The sequence below is a fragment of the Callithrix jacchus genome, chromosome 12 (genome assembly GCF_049354715.1).
Source record: "Callithrix jacchus isolate 240 chromosome 12, calJac240_pri, whole genome shotgun sequence".
Classification (NCBI taxonomy): Eukaryota; Metazoa; Chordata; class Mammalia; order Primates; family Cebidae; genus Callithrix; species Callithrix jacchus.
The window spans coordinates 15,197,232-15,214,828 of NC_133513.1; the positions used below are offsets into that span (position 1 = coordinate 15,197,232).

The 17,597-nt window shown below is 43.4% G+C and overlaps 1 long non-coding RNA gene across 1 annotated transcript in view; it reads right to left on the reverse strand.

The window, feature by feature from the left end:
* Positions 1-1,516: 1,516 nt before the first annotated feature.
* The window catches only part of LOC108594046 (uncharacterized), a 283,377-nt gene continuing 267,296 nt past the window's right edge, over positions 1,517-17,597 (reverse strand). The window contains exons 4-5 of the long non-coding RNA XR_013524642.1: positions 15,474-15,649; positions 1,517-9,372 (exon numbers count right to left, since the gene is read on the reverse strand). This is a non-coding gene — a long non-coding RNA (uncharacterized LOC108594046). The remainder of the gene's footprint in view (positions 9,373-15,473; positions 15,650-17,597) is intronic.

A 17,597-nucleotide genomic window follows, 5' to 3' on the forward strand; every position in this document is an offset into this window, starting at 1 on the left:
TAATTGACTTCAAGTAACTAAAAAAATGAGGACAGTATCAGGCAATTGTGGGATATTGTTCCTGGTTAGATGGTTAAACCTGGTGTTTATTTTTATTTTTTAAATTAATTAATTAATTTTTTGAGAGGAAGTTTTGTTGCCCAGGATGGAGTGCAATGGTGCGATCTTGACCCACTGCAACCTCCACCTTCCAGGTTCCAGTGATTTTCCTGCCTCAGCCTCCCGAGTAGCTGGGATTACCAGCGCCTGTCAACATGCCCAATTAATTTTTTTATTTTTTACTAGAGATGGGGTTTCACCATGTTAGCCACACTGATCTTGAACTCCTGACTTCAGGTGATCTGCCTGGCTTTGGCCTCCCAAAGTGTTGGGATTATAGGCATGAGCCACTGTGCCCGGCTTGGTGTTTATTTTTTTAAAAATCTTTTATTCTGGAAAATTTCAAACACATACAAAAGTAGACACATAGTATAACAAACCCCCAGGTACCTACCACCCAGCTTCCACAATTATCAATTTATGGCGGATACTGTTTCAGCTCTATACATACCACTTTTCCCTTTCTCATATTTTTGAACCAAGTCCCACACCATAACCTCATCCATCCACTGGGATTTTAGCAGAATATGGTGCTTAAAGGTCTCTGTAATTTCCATCCAATCATCCATATAACACAACTTTATTGCATGCCATAAGATGCCAGGCTTGTGTCAGGGGCTGGGGACCCATGGATTAACAAAACACGTTTTGGTACTGCATTCAGAGCCTACTACTACAGACAATCAACAAGGAAGCAAATAAATAAAAAATTCAGCCAGGCGCGGTGGCTCATGCCTGTAATCCCAGGACTTTGGGAGGCCGAGGAGGGCAGATCATGAGGTCCAAAGATCGAGACCATCCTGGCCAACATGGTGAAACCCTGTCTCTACTAAAAATACAAAAAAAAATTAGTTGGGCATGGTGGCGCATGCCTATAGTTCCAGCTACTCGGGAGGATGTGGCAGGAGAATCATTTGAACCCGGGAGGTGGAGGTTGCAGTGAGCCGAGATTGTGCCACTGCACTCCAGCCTGGTGACAGAGTGAGACTATCTCAACAAACCAATAAATAAATAATAAATAAATAAAAATTCAGATAGTGATCTATGCTATAAAGAAAGAAAAATAATTTGGAATGATGGAGGATGCTTTCGGGGTGGGAGGCATAATACACAGGGTGAACAAAGAAAGTCTTCCTAAACTTTGAGCTGAGTCCTGAGAGACAAGGAGTGAGTGAGGAAAAACCTGCAGGCATTTTCCAGATGGAATTTAAAGCACTTACAAAGCCTCTGTGGCCTTGGTAAGGATTTGGGGTTTTATTTCAAGAGCTATGTATCTTTGGAAGGTTTTAAGCAGAGGATGGCAAATCTGATCTCAACAAGGTCACTCTGGCTGCTAACCAGAGGACAGATCTCATGTAAAGTCCTCTGGTCAGCAGCACAGTGATCTTGGTGAGATCAGATTTGTCATCCTCTGCTTAAAACCTTCCAAAGATACATGGTGTGGGATTTGGTTCAAAAAATGAGAAGTCGATTGTAGTGATTGAGGTGTGAGCGACGAATACTTCAGTGGCAGGAGAGTAAGAGAGGTGGATGGGTGTGATTAAAAGAAATTTAAAATTTTTGGCTTTATTGAAATTGATAAACAAAAATTGCACACATTTAACATACACATTTTGATGAGTTTGGATATATGCTTACACCACCATGTCATCACCACAACCAAGGCAGTAAATCTCCATCACCTCCAAAAAATGCCTGTGTGTTCTTTTGTGTTGTGTTTGTGTGCAAGCTTCGGCAAGGGCACTTTACATGAGATCTGTTCTCTTAACATATTTAAAAGTCCACAATAGCACACTGTTAACTATAGCTGCTATGTTGAATAGCAAATTTCTAGAACTACTCACTGTACATAATAGAAACTTTGTTCCCAATGAGAACCAATTCCCCTTTTCCCTCTTCCCCAGCCCCTGGCAACCGCCATTGTGCTCTCTGCTTCTGTGAGTTTGGCTATTTTAGATACTTCAAATAAGTGGAGTCATACAATATTTGTCCTTCTGTGACTGGCTTATTTCACTTAAAATAAAATCCTGCTGTTTTCAACAACATGGATGAACCTAGAGGATATTATGCTATTTTAAGGCTGAATAATATTTCATTGCATATATATCATGCTTGCTTTATCCACTGATGTATCAATGGACATTTGGGTTGTTACCATATCTTTGCTGTTGTAAATAATACTGCAATGAGCATGAATATTCAAAGGCAGGGCTAAGAGGCTTTGCTGATGCTCTGGATGAAGGAGTGAGGGAAAGCAGTCAATCAAAGATTGCCAGTAGATTTGCCCATACAATTATCTCACATACATACTTTTTACACTAGAAAGAGAAAAGGTGTTGCCAAAGTCAGGCTGGATGGCTCACCTTGTTCTTTTCTAGGTGATTTCACCCAGTGCCTTTGACATTGTCCTCCAGAACAGGACTCACCTCCTCAGGTCCTACTTATTGGCCATTCCTTAAAGTGCGTGCACATTTCTCTGGCCATGCTCAATTAATTAGCACATTTTAAGGGCAAATCTGCTGGAACTCTCTGCAGAACTCCATGAAGTAAAAACCAGTATTTTCAATGCCCATGGTTCCAGCCCTCGAATATCTTGAGATGACAATGTTCACGCCTTTCCCTTGTGGTTCATCACCTTCCTCTTGTGGCTAAAGGATTTGGGATGGGGTGGGTGGGTTTTGAGCTGTGTCCTGGGAAGGCGCCAGAGTGGGAGAGGCTAAGCGAGGAAAAGATGGTTTTGAATCAGAATTTCCTTATGGACGGCATGATAACAGGTGATCTCTGGAGCCCTTTCAAATGAGTCTGGAAAGGTGCATGGCTGCTGCAGTGTTGATCTCAGGGAAGAGAACCGTTCTCTCTTATGGATGGTCCTTGGGGAGATTGCTCAGTTGACCGCAGATCCTTATGGAAGTTTCTAGATGCTTTTGAAAATCTCTGCTGTGTGTTGGTAAAGAGGCATCTAGAAAGTGGAAAACTGGGGCAAATGTCTCCCCTGGGGCCCAGGAGGGGGTCCATAGTTTCAGATTCTTTTGAGCAGAGTGAGTGGCTATAGGCTACAGGCAAAAACGTTTAAAAAAAGAAGTCCGGCTCATTTATAGTCAGGCTCATGACCTGTTTCTCTTTTCCCATCACAAAGGCAAGGGGTGGGGGGGAGTTTCACTGTGGCATCTGGCCTCTGTTCAAAGCTTTCCTTGAAAGTCACAAAAACCAGGAAAGAGCTCCCTGCATTGTAAAAATTATATGTGCTCATTATAAAAATTCACACAGTACACACATATATATGTATAAAGGAGAAAGAGAAAAGCCTTTCAGACTTCTATTAACCAGAGATGATATCTGTTATATTTTGATAATCTTCTAGATTTTTCTGAACACACCTTCACACACAGGTATTCTGTCTCTTGCATACAAACGTTCAATCTCACACACTCGCAATACACATAAACATGCTCACACACACATGCACACACTCAAAACTTTCTCATACACACTCACACACCCACATACACTTCTATGTAAATAATACATCAAACCTGTTCTGTAACCTGCTTTTTCATCTGACATTATGCCATGATCCTCTTTCTGGGTCAACATATTTAGAAACATCTCATCAATTTTAATGGCTGCTTAAAATTCCACTGTGTGGTTAGAACATGTAATAGTTAACCAGTTTCCTATTGGTGGATGTTTAGGTTGATTTTCATGATTACTGTAGAGACTGTTGCTATGAAAATCCTTGTGGTTACATCTTAATCCACATGTATAATCTACTGCTTGCTTTAACATGTCTTTTTAAAAAAAAAAAACCCTTTTTTTAAAAAGTAGTTATGTAATAGTATTTTCAAGGAGTTGAGATGAGAAAATAATATGGCATTTCCTGAGATGTCTGAATACCCTAGGAACGTTCTCCGTATGGAAATGAAACCAAGAAGGCAGGTTGAAGTCAGTGCTGCCCAGGCGTTCTGGTTATAAGGATCAGGAAGGTCACAGGCTAAAAGTCCAAGATCCTGGGCTCTCTGTGATCTATTGCATCACGCTTTTCAGGGGCTGACCCAGAGGCACCAGGCATAGATGGGGACTCAGTGGCAGCAGGAGAAGGTGCTGGGAACCCACCCATTCTTCTCTTTCTTCACAAAATATGCTTCTGAGGTTCAGCTGCACATCCGTCTGTCATGACATCATACAACGCCAGGAAAATTAATCTTAGGTGTGGTCTGACTCCTTTCAAGGAAATTGCTATTTTTCCTGTCTGTGCTTGCTTCAAGAATGGGCATTTGATTCAATTTGGTCCAGTGAGAGGAAAAGGGGAAGCTACTGAAAGATCCAGACAAAGTTTTCTCTTTCCAAATGAAAAAAAAAAAAAAAGATATCCTCTTTTCTTCCTTGGGGGGCCAGACTCAGAATATTCACCTGGAATTGCTGCTGCAGCCATCGGAGACCCTCCTGACACTAAAGAGAATAGAGAGGAGACCGAAAGAAGCCGGGTTTTTCATGACACCACTGAGTGCCTGGATCAACTTGCTCTAAAATCTGTCCTCTCTGTGCTATTTCCTATTACGTGGGATAAAAAACTCTTTTATTGTTTGAGTTAGAGTTCCCATTACTTACGGCTCAAGCATCCTAACCAATACACATCCAATCAAAATCTCCAGCGATAAACTGGCCTCAGGTGATTCTGACTTATCCTCAAGCATGAAAACCACTGGAGAGCTGGAGAGGACATTAAATTGGTCATCACAGGTCCGGTTTCTGGTACTGGCTCTGCCTTCCATTACTGAGCCATCCGGGGCAAGCCACCTTCTCTCTCTGAGCCTCATGAACCAAGAACGCATACACCACTGGGATTCTCTCTCTCTGTTATCCTGTTTTGCTGCAATATGGTTCTAGGCAAGTATGGTGGGTACGTTTGGCAAGAGAGAACACAAACCAAAGACAATATTCTTCTAAATTGTGTGACATTGGTACTGTTCAGTAGGAAGGAACAAATAATGTTTTTCCCGTCATTTTCCCCTTTGAGCAATATTCAGGCAGATGAGGAAGCTGGAGGCAGATGGAGCTTTGTGATGTCAGCATCCACTTCTGAGCACTGTGGGCTGCTTTCCCAGGGAATGTGCATTACCTGCGGCAAGTTGGTTGTAGGAAACAGACCCAAGGAAACCTTCCAGTGGGACTGGAGGCAGCCCACCTGGCTCTCCCCAGCCCTGCCCACGATCTCTAAATGATCAGCAGTAAAGACATAGTTCCAAGAAGCCAGAGTTGTAGTTTGAATAGCTGAAGTCTGTAGGCTGTGCTGATGTGATGGGAGGGGTAGCCATACACCAAGCCCACACCAGTCTAATGCCAAACAACTGTGTTAAGGAAGTCACTTTCCTCTATTGTCTTATTCAGCTCCTCAATCTCCCTCCATTACTGCTGCCATCTTCTGTGGATTCTACCCCAGCAGTGGATTTCATATTAGCTTCCCACTGTCACTGTCATATCAGGCTATATAACCTCTCATAGAGATTTTGGCCATAGCCCTTAAATGATCTCCCAGGCTCTCCTTTGTAAATTCTCTGCATGTTTAATTGGCCACCAGAATATTTTAATGATCTCTCTTAGAGGTTCTCTTAGCTCTAATGTCATTACAGAATACCTTTGGCTTTGACTAAATCTTAGTCTCTCCTGTCTCCTGGGTCCCATCACTTTCCTCTTACAAATACTTTCCTGAGATAAGCACTTTTTAAGACCAGACTCCACCTGTAGATTCCAGGGGCAATTAAATAAGCAATAATGGACAGGAACATGGAGGCAAATTTTAATTATTTTTTATAGCTCACTATTAAATCATATTAACATGGGCCCAGATACTAATTTCCATCTGAGGTTTGTTTTTCAGCCCCATCTCTGTGTAGGGCGCTAGGACAAGGTCTGGAGAGAGGTGGGTTATGTAGCTTCTTGCTTAAAGGGGCTTGTAGTACTTGATGATGACTTTCAGTGGGACTTTTTACTGCCTTCTGAATTGATGACAGCATATCAGGGATTCTCTAGTTCTTGAAAATGTCCAAGTAGAGTGCCTGAAACTACCTCAGTTTTGCCACGTTTTGTCTGGCAAAACTCACATTCCATCTCTATAGCTACTGTGACTAACTGAGAAAGGCCTTTGGAAAAAAACATTTTAAAACCATTTTTGATTAAGTGCAAAGGAGATATGCTCAGTTAGTCCTGTGCTTCATTTGTAGTAGTTTTAAACTTTGTTTTAGAACAAAAAGATAAACCGTATTTTTAATTCTTTTTTTGTTTGTTTTTGAGACATTTTCATTCTGTCACCCAGGCTGGAGTGCAGTGGTACAATCTTGGCTCACTGTAACCTCCGCCTCCCAGGTTCAAGCAATTTTCCTGCCTCACCCTCTTGGGTAGCTGGGATTACACGCACGTGACACCACGCTCAGCTAATTTTCTTTTCGGATTTTTAGTAGAGATGGGGTTTTGCCATGTTGGCCAGGCTGGTCTTGAATTCTTGACTTAGATGATCTGCCTGCCTCAGCCTCCCAAAGTGCTGAGATTACAGGCATGAGCCATCGTGCCCGACCTTTATTTTTAATTCTAATAAAGCAACTTTTAATTCACGTTTTATTCAGGCTTAGCATGCCATGGTATAGAAAATAGTAATAGACAGAAAATGAAAAGTTCAGGATTCTGGCTCTTCTTTTGTTATGTTCTATGACCTTGGGCCATGTATTTAATCTTAAATGACCAGACTTTCAGATCTGTAAAATAGGAGGATGATTCTAGATGAGGGTCATCAAGTAGGTTTCAAATCAAGTCCACCACTCCTGGCTACCTGGAGTTCTGTGCTGAGGATTCTGAGGCTGAGCCATGATCAGTTAGTGATATCTGCCATGGTTGCAGGATAGGGGAGGATGATGAAGGATGATAATAGCCCCAATTGTTTAGCAATCCTAAAGGCAAAAGAGGATTTGCCAAAACAGAGGCCATGTTAACACTGTATTTTCTGGTGAAATTTAAACAGTTGGTGAGTATAGAAAAGCCAGGTTGCTTCTCCTGACTAGCAAAATCTGACAAGCTGCAGATGTGAAGACACTTGGGAAAGGACTTCTGCTCACTGGCTTTGTTATCTATTGCTGAAGTTACTATAACTTCATGGGTTTTAGAGCAAACATTCTTATTAACTCACAGTTTCTGTAAGTCAGGAGGTCAAGAGTCTGGATACGGCTTAACTGGGTCCTTTGTCACATTCAACTCAATGGCCGGGGCTGCAGTCTTATCTGAAGTTCAACTGGGAAATAATCTGCTTCCAGACTTGCTTAGGTTGTTAATACAATTCATTTCCTTACAGTTATAGCACTTGAGGATGCAGTTTTGTTCTGGCTGTAGACTAGAGGATGCTGTCAGCCCCTAGAACCTTCCTACAGTACCCAGAGGCCACCCTTCTTCTACCATTTAGAACAGATGCAGTGTTTTTTTTCCATGTGGGCTTTCCCCAACATGATCTCCTAAGTAATCAAGCCTGCAAAGGAGAGTAAATCTCCTTGCAAGATGACATTACAATCTCCTGTAACAAAATCATGCACATGTAATCATGTACATGAGGTCACATACATCCCATCACCTTGCTGTAAGGATTCCTTCAACGACTGGCTTCCACAAGACAGAAGGAAGGGCTATGAAAATTAGAGATTCAAGAATAAGGCTGGACACAGTGCCTTTCTCTCATTGTACATCCATCTGTGGATGACTCTAGTATTTAGTTTCCTGCTTTCATGAACCAACAGATTTCTTTATTGAGTTAGTTCTCTCTCACCTGTCATTGAAAAAATCCTTACAATACATTCCATGCTTCAGTGTCTGCATCTATAAATGGTGATAATAAGAGAACCTACCTCATAGGGTTATTGTAATAAGCACAGAGTTCCCAGCACTGAACTGCTGTTATTTTCATTATTGTTTGCAAAGACCTGGGAGCTATGTGCAGAGACTCTTTAATATTATGCAAGGGTGATCAGGAGGCCTCGAAGAAGGGAACCAAAGTTTGATTGTAAAAATTGCTTCCTGACCTGGAGTTGAGATATATTAAAATAAGTGATTGAATACACTGTTCATCACACGCTTTGCCAGAAAACTTCATTGACCAGGTTGGCTCATCACCTGTCCAGGCTAGAATAGACTTTCATGGAGGCAAGAGGGCACCTTGGTGACTTCTCTGAGTGTGATGCCTGTTCGCTTCTCCCCCAAGTCTTCTCCCATCCTTTCCTGACAGTGCTTTCCTCTAAGAGAAAAATCTATTACACGACAAGGGTCTTTCTTGGGACCTGCAGATCTGCTCCAGGAGCCATCTCAAAGGGAACAAAAACTTTTTTTTTTTCAGAAAAGACTGAACCATGTATTAATACATTGCATTCTACCAGGTAACTGGAGGAGGTTTCCTTTACTCAGCCAGTTTGGAGAATGTTCCTCTTATGACAGCAGAAACTATTCTTATCTTATAAGAACACTTTTAAAAAATTCTGATTTGTTGATTTTACTACATGAATTCATTCTGAGTCCTTGAATGTGCAAAATTATAGCCGCTACACCTTTCCCAGGTGAGATGGGAAACCAGAAGTGCATGGAGATGCAACTGAATACCCTGTTCCTCCCTGGACTTTGTACAGAAAGTAAGAGAATGGGAATGTCATATCCAATTGTCCTTGCCAATTCTTATATTGTCTTGCTGATAGATCAGTTACTCCTTTACCTTAAAAAAAGTTTAAATATCTTAAGGTTCATTCATTTGCTCTATAAAGGGTGTTTCTATAAGCAGGAGCAGTTGACAAATTCTTCTCATACTTTCCAGAAATGCAACCACATAACACAGAAATATGGTAGGTTTAGTTTGAAATCAGTCCTGAGAATATGTAACTTACCTGCAAGGTTGTAAAGTCTTTGAAGTCTGTGCCTTATTTATATCCCAAACTTGCGGTCTGATTTTTAGTAAGTCAAGGATCTCCAACCTCTGGGCCATGGACCAATACCAATACCTCATCACTCACATTTCTGCCTGAGCTCCGCCTCATGTCAGATAAGTGGCACCATTCGATTCCATTGGAGTGTGAATGGCACACACAAGGAATCAGGGCTGCATGCTCCTTAGGAGAATCTAATGCCTGATGATCTGTCACTGTCTCCCAACACCCCAGATGGGACCATTTAGTTGCAGGAAAACAAGCTCTGGGATCCTCAGAACTTCTTTATTATGGTGAGAACTTCTACATCATGTCACTGCACTCCAGCCTGGGAGACAGAGAGAGACCCCGTCTCAAACAAACAAATACATTGCATATTAAAATGTAATAACAATAGAAAGAAAGTGCATAATAAATATAATGTGCTTGAATCATTCCAAAATCATCCCCCAACACCATCCATGGAAAAACTGTCTTCCATGAAACCAGTTCCTGGTACCAAAATGGTTGGAGACTGATGTCATAAGCGATCAGCAAATGATTCATGAAAGATTGTAGGACCCTTAGATGCTGGTAAGGAAAGAAAATTAGTATTTCATTTGGGTTATCTAATATTAGTCTTTGTTTTGGGTTGACTAGTGCCCCCCCCAAATATATGCTCTCTCAGAACCTCAAAATGTGACTATTTGGAAACAGGATTAGGGTTAGGGTTAGGGTTGGGATTAGGGTTATGGTTAAGGCTATTACTGTAGCCCTAGGAATTGAATATAGTCTCCAAGTAGAGTTTTTTTCTCAAGATGATAATGGTCTGAAACACAATATATAATAGGTGAAAACGAATTAAAAGAATAACGCTAGAACTTGTTTTCCAAATGAAATCTTATGTGAAACCCCAATCTATAAAACAGGTAAGAATGGTTATTCTTGTAGTGAGCAGGCTGCAAGTAACCTAAGTCTTGTTCTCCTGGCCTTGCTGGCATTTCCTGCTGTGGTTTCCAAGGCCACACTGAAGAATCCCAGGTCTCTTTAGAAAGAGAGACTCAAGATGGCATGTCTAGCCTATTCCTCATTGAACCAGTGAAGATGCCCAGGCTAGAAACAGGAGGTTGCTTGGCTAGATCCCCATCCACATGGGTCTTAAGTTTGGGTTCCTCCTTCTTACAGAGTTAGACCCAGGACACAGGATCAGGGTGGTAATCTCAACGGCCAGACAGGTGAAGTGAGTGATGTAAGCAGGGAGAGGGCCTGGTGATGGCAGAGAGCCTGCCTCCATCGTTCATCAGATGGCTGCAGGTAGGGACCAGCTCAGGGAGGCGGATCTAGTGATGATTTTCAGGTGAAGCCATAAAACCAAACATGTATTTAAAACAGCTCCCCTCCCCGACCCTGGGTGGGTGCATTGGCTCATACCTGGAATCCTAGTACTTTGGGAGGCTGAGGTGGATAGATCACCTGTCAGGAGTTTGAGACCAGCCTGGCCAATATGGTGAAACTGTGTCTCTACTAAAAATACAAAAATTAGCTGGGCCTAGTGGCACGTGCCTGTAATCCCAGCTACTTGGGAGGCTGAAAAAGAAGTGTTTGAATCCAGGAGGGGAGGTGGAGGTTTCAGTGAGCTGAGATTGCGCTACTGCACTCCAGCCTGGGTGACAGAGCAAGACTCCATATCAAACCAAAAAACAACAAAAAACAAACAAACACCTCTCCTTTCAGACGTTGACAATTAATTAAAACTTTTTAAGGCATTATATGAAAAAAAGATCAGCAGAAAGAAACAGATGCCGGGCATGGTGGCTCACGCCTATAATCCCAGCACTCTGGGAGGCCGAAGTGGGCCAATCACCTGAGGTTGGGTGATCATGAAGAAACCCTGTCTCTACTAAAAATACAAAATTAGCTGGCCATGGTGGTGCATGCCTGTAATCCCAGCTACTTGGGAGGCCGAGGCAGCAGAATTGCTTGCACCCAGGAGGCGGAGGTTGCGGTGAGGCAAGACTGCATTACTGCAGTCTGGCCTGGGCAACAAGAGTGAACTCCCATCTCAGAAAAAAGAGGAAAAAAAATAACTTGAAGGTTTCATTAGACCTTGTGACGTGGCAAGAACTCGCAGCTCCTTTGAATCCATGGTAGCTGCCTTTCTAGTGTCTATCCTCGCTCCCTCTGGTACCATGCTGAGACACAGTCAGCTGTTAGTTGGGACAGGAGGCTGAGGGTAATGTCAGGGCAAAGACTTTCAACGAAAATACGTATTTTATTTAACAAACACTTATGTACTAGTTACTATGTGCCAGTCCTGCTCTAAGGACAAATACCATGTCTCTTCATCCTCACAATAGTTTCATTGGGGGTACTATTACTGATGCCTTACTACAGATGGGTAACCTGAAGCCAGACAGGTGGCACAGCCCGCCCAAGGTCATGCAGTTAATAAGGGATGGGGCCGGGAGTCGCGCCCTAAGAAGTCTGCTTCTGAGGTCTGTGCTCAAAACCGCTACTACAGCTGCCCTGAAAAACAAAGCAGGAAAAGCAGCCTTTGCTTTCTCTGTAATGTAGCATCGTCCTCAAAACGGAGGAGTTGAGAAAAGAGAATGAGAATCAGCCAGACTGATCTGACTCTGAAGGTCGTTAAAGCGTCTGGAAAAGCTTGGTACGAACCCAGCCTCCTCTCTACTCATTATGTAAAGTGCCCCTGTGTTCTGAGGAGCACCCCTCATTCTCATGTGTTCTGGATTGTGGCTCTATTATTGCAGAGAGGGACGATGGCTGCTCAACCCAAAAAATATAGAGAAAGAGAAATGAGGTGAAGTATCAGTCTCCCTAAAGATAATTAGACCCAAAGAGATGATTTTAAAGGCTACTTTCAAAAAAAGGCAGACACTGCTGAATGCATTTCCAGTCATCAAAACTGTTCTCTGTAATCTGAGCATCGGAGCAGAGGAGAGAGCGGGAGAGAAAGGAGAACACATATTTATGCTTCATCAAGAAAGCTCCAAGCTCAGAAACTTCTGCATGGTGGAAAAGATCAACCACTTCTCTCTGCTCTCTTTGGTGCAGACGGCATGGTCAAAATAGCTGAAACTCAGCTGGGCACAGTGGCTGAAACCTGTCATCCCAGAACTTTGGGAGGCCGAGGCAGGCAGATTACCTAAGGTCAGGAGTTTGAGATAAGCCTGGTCAACAGGTGAAACCCCGTCTCTACTGAAGATACAAAAATTAGCCAGATGTGGTGGCATGCACCTGTAGTTCCAGTTACTCCTGAGGCTGAGGCATGAGAATCACTTGAACCTGGGAGGCGGAGGCTGCAGTGAGTGGAGATCATGCCACTGCACTCCAGCCTGGGAGACAGAGTGAGACCCTGTCTCAAACAAACAAAACAATTGCTGAAACTATATTAGCAGATTTGTAGATGCTCTGGATCCTGCTAGCCCCACGGATATTATGAAATAGACAGATAAGGGAGACAACCCTGAGTTTTCCAGGTGCAGATGAAGTTTCTGCAGAAGCGTAGTGAAAGCAGCAAGGGTCTCTGAAAATGGGAGGCATCCATGTGTTTGATGCTGGTCATGGGGTCTGAGATCATTGAGTTCTTGTGTTGGAGTTTTGTTGGTGGAAATGAGGGTGAAGCCAATTGGCTAATGGAAAAGCCTGGTGAAAGGAATGCATGGGCAGTCAGCTGACCTGGGTTTCAGCTGCATCTCTGACTTTATCTAGTTTGTCCAAAAGGCGACCAGGATGGCTAAATCGTAGAAAAGAGAGCTTTATTGGTGATATCAGTTTGCAAGCTAGGAAGAGAGGGTTTCCAGCATGGACTGAAGGTGCTCTCTCTTTGAAGAGGAGAAGGAGAGGTTGAGTTTTATACCTCATTGGGCCTGTATCATACGTATTCAGCAGGTCGGGGGAAGGCTACACATATTTGTGAGGAAGCCATGAGCAGGTGTGATGAGTAAATATCTATGCAACACAGATCCCATGCTCGCTTTGGGGTGAAGTTTTAGAATTAAGATGAGGTGGAATTTGGCTCTTTATGTCAGAAGGCAAACTATAGGACACAAAGACAATTTATGTATAGCCTCTATAAGCTGCTGAAACTGCCTGAAATCTGCAATATCTTATCAGAAAAGAACTCTCTGTCCAATCAGAGCTGTAGTGGTCTGGGATGTTAGACTAGGAGCTCCCCGAGGCCAAGGGCTGTGTCTGCCTTGCTTCCCTTTATCTCCCTGGAGCCCAGCACCATGCCTGGCACACAGTGGATGCTCTTATTTATTGACTAAATGAGAGAAAATAGATCTAAGTTCTATGCTCTAGAAGTGTTGGTCTAGCCACATGGCAGAGAGGGAACTGGACCACAGTGGGGTTGACAGCTCATATTGTTAGTGAGTTCATCCAGAGGAACTCAGAAATTTGCTGTGCCAGCCAGGCCCTGAAACCATGATCATTGGTAACTTGGTTTCCTTAACCTTAGGGTGTCAGTTGATAAACAAGCATCTATTCTGGTCTTTCTGATCAGGTCTACAATGGAGTGGGAACTGTGGAACATGAGCTATAAACACAGAAGTCCTAGAGCAGCCAGAGAAGGCCCAGGAAAGTCTATGGAGAAGCCCATGCTTCTGCTTCCCAAAGCTGAACTGAAGGAGGAATGCAGAGTGTTACATATGCAGCTAGTCCAGCGATAAAGCAGAGCTAGCATGTGTACTGTCCCTTTTCTGTCCTGCCCTCATGGAAGACACAACTAATCCATCAAAATGGGCTTTTCTGCAAGCCTGGATGTGACAGCCACCACCAATAAATCAACCTGACATGATGCCCTTCCCAAGCCCTCACCCATCTCCTCTTCCCAACTTGTGCTACATTGAGGGAAGCAGTGTAACACGTTAGTTAAGGTTCTCATGCAGGCCACTGGGGTTTGAATCAGTTCCAATGCTTACTCTGTGATTTTTGTCTTGTCACTTAGTCACACCAAGCCTCAGTTTCCTCTCTTGTGAAATAGGGGCAACAGCAGTATCTACCCACACTTGTAGAACATTTATTTGTGTGGTTGTATGATCAAACTGATCTTCTCCGTCAGACTAGGAATTCCATGAGGCCAAGGGCTTTGTCTGCCTTGCTTACCTTTATCTCCCTGGAGCCCAGCACTTTGCCTGGCACACAGTGGACACCCAACATATTATTTATTGACTAAATGAGAGAACATAGATCAAAGTTCTATGCTCTGGAAATGATGGCCACACGGCAGGGAGGAAACTGGACCACAGTGGAAACCAGGAGGCCAGACAGGAGGCCAACTCCAGAAACAACTGAAAAGTCAAGGTGACCTTGAACCTTTTAAGATAATGACAAAGGGATGGAGAGATGCGAATGATGTTGAGAGCTAGGAGGGAAGTTTTGTCCTAATAGATTACAGGCAAGTAATTCATTCCTTTTTTTTTTCTTTTTGCATTGACAGCTGCCATCTTGCTTAATAGAACTTCTAAAAGGGGAAGGAGAAGAAAAGTAAACATGAACTATTTTGCAGACTGGGGTGGGAGAAGGATTATAGTCTCCATGCTCACCAGAAGTGGGCAGAACCCATTGACGAAACCCCTTTCCTCTGGTCCCCTAACAAAGGACGTTCCTTACCACCCTTTAAAATCAGCACCTTGCTCTGTCAACTCGAAGCTCAAAATGCCCAGTAGGAGTGTCTTATGAGCTCAGTGAATTAACTGCCGAGGTGAGAAGAACAAGTTTATTGAAGTCGTCAAAGCTGAAAGCCTGTTTGAACTGTGATGTGTCCTGCCGAGCATTTTATGAATATGCAGAATCAAATAGGAGCTAGTAGAAGCTAGAGGGAACAGGCAGAAAGGATCTCTTTAAAATCCCAGGCAGGGCAGACACACATTTCAACTCATTAAAACACACAACAGGCTGTTACAGACACTTTCAAAAAGAGCTTTCTACTGAGTAATATCCCAGGGGACACATTTTTTTTTTCTTTGTAGAAAGTTTTCCGGGGCAACACCAAGTGTCCTAAGGCAGGTGTTTGTCTTGAAGGTCTGGACAGAAGTGAAGGGCAGCCCTTCTGCTGGTGACAAATCAGATCCACCATCTGAGCTTTCAAAAGACACTTCCCTCCGTTCCCCAGTTATCTGTCTCATCTCCCAGATTCATTTACACGTTTCGGTTTGATGGTCTTCACTTGACAGCACGACCCATATGCTTGCCGCCTGTGATGGAAACGCTTCTGCTTGAATTCCCTTATTTAGTTTTAATTTCCTAATTTTAAGGTTGGCTCTGGGTTTTTTCACCACTCGCGAATTGTGAATGACTCCCTCTCCTTTCTCACGCACACCTTAGTGGAATGCTCACTCTCCCTCCCTGAGAATTAAGGTTCCTTCATGGAGTCACCTTGAAGATTTCTCAGCAAAAATGTGGCATTGTGCAGACCCTTCTTACCAGTTGCTTAGGCAGGAGACTCCTCCCTGAAGTTCCTCACATGAGGTGGCATTGGATGCTATCATTTCCTTTACTTGAGGCCCAAGTCTTCTCTTCTTCCTTTGGTTTCCTTAGGTATCTGGATTTTTCTTACTTGACATCCAAGTCCACGAGCAACTTCTATTTCCATGCCCCTTCTAAAGAGAAATCATACCAGGATAAGTCAAAAGAATGCAGCTACATTGGAGAAAAAAATTCTTATTTCTTTGTATTGTCCAAATGTTAGCTAATTAGACCCCAGATTGCCTTTATTACCATACTTATTCATGTCTGTCTTTTTTTTGTGTGTGTGAGATGAAGTCTTGTTCTCTTGCCAGGCTGGAGTGCAGTGGCACAATTTTGACTCACTGCAACCTCCCACTCCCTGGTTCAGGTGATTCTGCTGCCTCAGCCTCCCAAGTAGCTGGGATTACAGGCATGTACTGCCACGCCCAGCTAATTTTTATATTTTTTGGTAAAGACGGGGTTTCACCATGTTGGCCAGGATGATCTTGATCGCCTCACCTTGTGATCTGCCTGCCTCGGTCTCCCAAAGTGCTGGGATTACAGGCGTGAGCCACACACCCAACCTTTATGTCTGTCTTTGGGGTGATTGGCAAATGTGACACTAATTCATCACTTGTTCTGAGAATCATGCCATGCTCTTCGTCATATGACTTTGCAGTACCCTTCCACTCTGACTCTGAATGCCCTTGTGACTTGATTTGTCAACATGATGTAACGAGGCATGAATGGGCTTCATGCTTGGGTGTATTTGCTCTTGCTTTCTACCATTACCCAGGGAAGTACATTCCCAGGCTAGTCCACTGGTCCTTGGAGAATAAGGGACAACTGGAGTGAACTAAGTCCCTTACTCATCCCCGTTAAAGCCAGTTTATATCTAGGAAAGACCAGAAAAACTGCCCAGCCAAGTAGACCCATGAGCTAAAGTAACAAACTACTGGCTGGGCGTGGTGGCTCTTACCTATAATCCCAGCACTTTGGGAGGCCGAGGCAGGCAGATCACAAGGTCAGGAGTTTGAGACTAGCCTGGCTAATATGGTGAAATCCTGTCTCTACTAAAAAGACAAAAATTACCCAGGCATGGTGGTGCAGGCCTGTAGTCCCAGCTACTTGGGAGACTGAGGCAGAAGAATCACTTGAACCTGGGAGGCAAAGATGACAGTGAGCCAAGATCATGCCACCGCACTCCAGCCTAGGTGACAGAGTGAGACTCTGTCTCAAAAAACAAAACAAAATAAAACAAAAAACCAACTTATTGTTTGAAGACTCTGAACTTTGAGGCAGTTTGTTATGCTGCATTATTTTATCAATAAATAACTGCTATATCCCAAGATTATACCCATGAATTAGTAATGGGTCTTCATATTCCTTCATATCTCAGGAAATATAAATAGTTGGGTGCATTGGGAGGAGGCCATGTGATATGGTTTGGATGCTGTACACTTTAAATCTCATATTGAATTGTATGGCCCTAATGTTGGAGATAGGGCCTAGTGGGAGGTGGTCGGATCATGGGGGAGGATCCCTCATGGCTTGGTAGTGTCTTTGTGATAGTAAGTGAGTTCTTGTGATATCCGGTTGTTTAACAGTGTGGCACCTTCCCCCTTAACTCTGTCTTGCTTCCATTCTTGCCATGAGATACACCGGCTTCCTCTTTGCCTTCCGCCATGACTGTAAACTTCCTGACGCCTCCCTGGAAGCTGAGCAGATGCCAGCATCACATTTGCTCTACAGCCTGGAGAACCATGAGCCACTTGAACTTCCAGCCTCAAGTATTTCTTTATAGCAATGCGAGAAAGGTCTAACACACTACAGCTGCATTGACAAGAGTGTATCAGCTCAGCTAATTTTCCCAGGAAAGATGCTTTTGAGAGTTTTCAACCAGGAAAGAAATCTCAGAAATGAGACCTCCAGCAGCTGAGGCAGGTCTGCCTTAATTTCAGCTTTTACCCCTTTATTCTTTTGGTGGGAGAAGGGCTGATTGAGTGGTGATGAATATCTCCCAGAGAGTCAGCACACTGCCTGTCTCTAGCTTGTCTGGTAACGGAATCTAACAAGCGGATTCCAGTTTGAAGAACATGA